We start from the raw sequence: 6000 nt of genomic DNA on the forward strand, positions 1-6000 counted from the left end.
AAAAAATCATAAGAAAAGAACTCCTCCCTACTGAACATTTTCTATATTAAGCTCTAAAGAGCTGGAATCAAGCCTCAGATATAAAACAATACTTTGGCGTACCATGGAGAAAATGATTTGGAGGTTAGGGGCAGGGTCATTAAAAATGACATCATTCCGGTGAAGCCAAAGATTCCAAACAATGCATGAGAAAAAAAAAAAAAAAAAGATGCCATGAGAGATTCTGCTGCTTACCTTTAACCATGGAAGACCATTGGTAGCACATATCATCAACAGATTTTGGATAAACACTGCAAAATTCTCGATTAGAAAGCAGTTTCATCCATATATTCCAAGAGAAGTGGCAGTGAATAAAGAGATGACTTGAAGATTCCAAGCTTTTATTGCAGAAAGCGCATCTTAATTCTTGAATGCTGAAATAGAAAATCTCTTGTGGTTACTTTGTCTTGGACAAGGAGCCAGAGAAAAAAATGCACTTTTGGTAGGGTTAGTTTGGGATAAAATTGCACTTTTGGTAGGGTTAGTTTTATCCCAACAAAAGATTGGAATGGTTTGGCATCGCCGTAGAATAGTTGGTCCAGCATTTGGGAGCAAAATTTTACACTAAAGAGGCCATCGTTGTTTAGAGTCCAAATTTTCTTATTCATCTTGTGGCAGAACATAGGCTTGGATTCCAGCAAGGATGATAAAAGTAATAGTTGTTCTTGTTCAAAATAAAATAGAGGTCTGCGCCATTGCTGGGACCAAAGCCTGATTCCATTGCTCTATCTATTGATGTCAGCCCCCAAAACAGATTTAGAGGAAGACAAAAGATATAGCCTAGGGAAGGCTGTTTTAAGAGGGTAGTCACCAATCTAGTTGTCTAGCCAAAAGGATGTTACTCTGCCATTCCCCACCATGAATTTGCAATGATTTGTGAAGACGTGGTGAACATTGGTTTGAATAATGGACATAATGTCCTTCCATATCTTGAAGGGTTGGTTGTAGGAAAATTAGAATCCCATTCTCATAAGCTGGATTGTATATTGAAGAAATAATCATTTTCCATAAACTTGTACCTGGGGAAGAGAGTCTCCGAATCCATTTTAGCAGCAGGGCTCTGTTTTTTGATATAAAGGAGCCTACACCGATGCCTCCTTGTTTCTTATCTCGCATCACTAGTCTCCATTGGATCTTGTAGAAAAATCTTTGCTTGGTACATCCATACCACAAGAAACGTCTTAGATGGAAGAAAGAAGCCTACCTACCCTTTTCAACATCTTAAATACAGACATAAAATATATAGGCAGGGAATTAAGGACACTTTTAATGTGACAAAGACGACCAACCATGCTTAATAATCTCTATTTCCACATACAAAGCCTTTTACAAAACTTCTTTATCACTGGCTTCCATGTGAAGATACGAGATGGATTGGCTCCTAGTGGCATGTCGAGGTATTTGCTTGGGAGGGAGTTTGATCTGCAAAAAATAGATGTAGTCAAGCGCAAGTGATCGTCGACATTGATACCAATAATGGAGTTTTTATGAAAGTTTATGTGAAGACTTGAAGTCAGAGCAAATTTTCTCAAAATTCTTGAATTGAACTAACTTATCAATATTTTTTGGGATGAATATTAGCATGTCATCTGCATATTAACTAGGTTGAATTTATAAAAATGCACTTGAAAGCAAGTTTAATAAATTTTGCTTTTAAATGTAATTTTATTGTGCTAAAATCATGAAAAAAAAAAAACTTGTGTACACAAGTTTAATATATTTTCTACTTTTAAAGACAATCAAGTGATTCTATTGTTTTAAAAAATTTGAGAACATCATTTTAAAGCTGATTAATCTGAAAATGATAAACGAACCCTTGTGAAAATTTTCTTCTGCCCTAAAACAAATGCTGCTTGCTTTCTTGAGAAGAGTAAAAAAATAATTTTATTGTTCCTATCTATAATAGTTTTGATGAACAGTAAAACAATGGTTGCTTTTATTTTATTTTATTTTTTTTAAATCACAAATATAGTATAATACATTATGTTATCACTAACTTCGATGGAGTGAATTCGAAGAAAACAGCACTTGGCTACAATTCCTTTACCCCAAAATGAGACCTCAAAGGATGGGTTGGGCCTTAGATTATTTAGCAGTTTGATTCATCCCTGGAACAAATTTTAGTTGGCCCAATGGACTCTGGGCTAAAAGGGAGCAAAGTCGAAGAATGTTTTTTCTTATCTTTATTTTTTAAAATTAATTTCTTACTTCAACCCATTAACGACTGACCATTTGCATTATCCTTTTCTTTTCACACTTTGCTTGCCGAGCCAAAGGAACTCTCTGCCCATTCATTAACCAGCTTGCGGCATGGCGCGGCAGTTCTCCCCTACCGACAAAGAGAGAAATTTAATTGTCTTTCTTTCTTCTCCCTCCTACTAAAAGTTTCGCTTGATAAACCTCATGTTAATTTCTCTGCTTTCTATTGTCTTGAGGGTATGCTTTGGTGGCTCTATCTGTGAAAACATGGCAAGGTTTATGCAGTGGGAGGTTCGTATAATTACCTGCTCTAAGGTAATTAATCCAACCCTATTTATCTTTTTAAATTAATGATGTTTTGCATCTGGATTAATGAATTAATGAATTAGAATGTTACCTTTATTTTAATCACGTTAAAAATAAAATATTAAAATTAAATTTTAATAAAATCGTAGCTATAAAAGTGAATAAATTAATTTCTAAAAGTCTTCGTCAACTTTTAGAGTTTTCCAGCTGGACCATAAACAATAAGTAGGGTCTGTTCCAGCTGTTGTCGGTTTTGGCTTCCTTGCAAATTAATCCGGGCTCTGCCCCTGTTTAGGTAATAATTAAAAAAAAAAAAGCTAAATAATTCTCCATGGTGAATGGGCCCAATGGAGACTATTTGAGGTGTGTAGGCATGATCCTTCGAGTCACGTAGTCTTTTAGGAACTCTGTAGATGGAACACTTATTGGAGAAGGGACGCCAGGTTTTCAACTCCTCTTCCACAGACTCTGCTAATTTGTCAATGTCAAGCGAAACATGATCATTCCTCTTCATCTGCTCAGTTGTTGCTCCAACAATATAATTCAGCTTATAGGTGATAAAGCATGTTGAATGACATAACCGACATGATTGATCCATCATCCATGTAATCAAAGCTATATAATTCAACTTATATTTTCCATCCCTGGATTTGTCTTTTCTTCCCAAATCTTAAAGCTAATGAAGATTTATATGGTGATTGATTTTAGAATTTATAAAATTAATTGAGGAATACATAAGATAATAAAACTAAATAATTAACAATAATAATAATCTAGATGAATAATAATAATAATTTTAATTTTTGTCCCTCTTAACAAATTATCCTGGTTTTGGCTTCCTTGCAAATTAATCCGGGCTCTCCCCCTGTTTAGGTAATAATAATAATAAAAAAGGTAAATAATTCTGCATGTTGCGTCAGCTAACCAGCTGCTTGAAACTCTTTTCTAGGCAATGATCTACTTCATTGCTGAGGGAGCATTGCTGTAGAAGAGGCATCTGGTTACCGATTGGATATTAATTCTAACTTAGCTGATTTATAATCTTTTGGATTTTGAAATTTACAAGGCAAAATTGTCACCCAGGTAGTTTTCTTTAGGGTTCCTTGGCCTTTTAAATCTTTTTTTGGTTATTAGAATCCACAATTATCTGTTCTCGAAAATCCCACTACTATCATATTATCTTATCACTGTACAGTTAAAAAAACTTAGGTAAACTTTGTTAGAATTATTTTAAAATCTTTAGGGTTCCTTGGCCTTTTAAATCATGCATGATAGTGTTACATTTAATGTTTGCAGCAGCTCTGCCCTTGTCTCAAAATTCGTTTGGTTTTGCATTTTGAAAGAAATTATTTGTTTTTTATTTTAAAAATAATTTTTAAAAAATAAAAATAATTTTATTTTAATATATTTTCAAATAAAAATTACTTTAAAAATTAATCATTTATTAATTTTAATTCAATACAAGTGTGAGCAGCATGTCTAGAAAAAGTTTAGCATTGTTAATTTGACGAATCATTGTACAGGAACATTTTTGTTTTTATCTTAAGAATTATTGTACATGTGCATCTAATGAGCTGAAGGCTGTCGTCACAGATCAATCATATACCAACGTAGAAAGTAAAACGGAGATGCCTTCTCTTCCAATCCTCGAGCACGGTTTGTTTTTATGTTTTAGTTTATAATCAATACTACTTTTCTATTGAATATACGTTTTTCCTGGCCATATGACGGCTAAGTTGACGAGAAGGCTATGCTGATAATGCTCTTAATAATTTGACATTTTCAGTTTAAATCAGTTTCTTTTTTTAAAATAATATCGGAGTGCGTGTATTAGATAACGATCCATTCAACGAGTAGATAATTGACTAGTCGAAATTGAACTTGAAATATGTAGATGATCTTTATCGCACGTGTGCGGCGTCGCAGCGAAAAAAAAAATATTTGTATGTTTTCCATTTTAAATCTAAAAATGTAAATCTATTTCTATGTGGCAAATGTGGGGAGACAAGAAATTCTTGTCTTTGATCGGTGAAAAATGGAATGGGAGTCGCCACCTAGTATTTTGGTCACTAGGAACCCTAACTGGTCTCAGAAATCGGGTACGGGGACTGGTTGCGTAAAGGGAAGGTATTAGCACCCCAAATACATCTTACCTAAGGTAAGCTGCATTGTTTGATTGTCTGAAAAAAAAAACTAAGGTGTTATTGTATTTCTAATTGTTGGTCTACTCATGGTTCAAGAAAAATCCTCCTCGATAAGAAGGTCTTTATTTTATCGGGTAAAATCCTAACCGTTCTAACGTCTATACAAAAACTTTATTTTTAATATTAGGAATACGTTTTACGTATAACTTCGTAATCCCAAATACTACATAATATTACAATTTTTTTGATATATATCTATATATATAAATAATATAACACATTATACTAAATAATACATAATATTAGGTGGGCTGGGCCGGACCAACTTACTGGGCCGGACTCAGCTCAAAAATGTATTGGGCTGATATCGGCCCAGAATGGATTGGGCCGATATCGACCCAAAAAAAATCTCCTATGTTCGTCTGGGCCGGACCTGGCCCAGACAGCAGGGATTCTGGCCCACAAACACATGGATGGGCCAGAATCAGTCTGGCCCAGAGAAAAAAAAACCAAACAATGTTGGGCCAGAATCAACCTGGCCCAGCGACATCACAGCAAGGGGAGGAGGAATTATTTTCCCCCTCCCCTCCTGCATGCAGAACGTGCGTTCTGCATGCAGGAAAGAAGAACAACGAAAATGCAAACAATTAGGGGGGAAGAAAATTTACCTGGCGTGGAGGAAATGGTGCGTTGCTGGTCTGGCTGCGTCGCTGGCGGTGCTACGGTGGAGGCCGGTGGCGGTGTTGTGGCTCACGGGCGGCGGCTCCAAACAGTAATGTTGCTGCTTCAGGCGGTAAAAAAGCTTCTATTCTTCCCTTCTCTTCCGCTCTCCTCCTTTCCTTCTGCTGCATTTCCTTTCCCTTTTTGTTCGGATTTAGATGGTGTTTCTTTCCAAGACCCGACCTCGGCCAGAGTCAGTATCGTTTTCCTTAAACCTCACGGTCCACTCTTCTTTACCTCTCACTATCCCTCTCGGTTAATTTTTCAAGTTTCCTACCCCGTCTCCAGCTTTTTTTCTTCCTCTCACTCTGGTTCGTATTTTTTCTTCGGTTCGTTCTGTTTCTTTGGGTTCGTTCTCTCCTCTCTTCTTTTCGGTTTCGGTTTGTTCTCTCCTCCCTTCGGTCCGCTCTCTCCCTCTTGGTTCCTCCCCCTTCTTTTTCTCTCTCCCTGCGTGATGGTGTTAAGTCGCCCTTTATAGGGGAAAGGGAGCTGGGCTCATTATTGTTGCGCATGGGGCAGGGCAGCGCCGCTCGGTTGGCCAGTGGCTGCGGCTGGCAAGGCGCGGCTCCCCGAATTTTCATCATGAGAGTGC

Source organism: Populus alba, chromosome 1 (assembly GCF_005239225.2).
Source record: "Populus alba chromosome 1, ASM523922v2, whole genome shotgun sequence".
NCBI lineage: Eukaryota > Viridiplantae > Streptophyta > Magnoliopsida > Malpighiales > Salicaceae > Populus > Populus alba.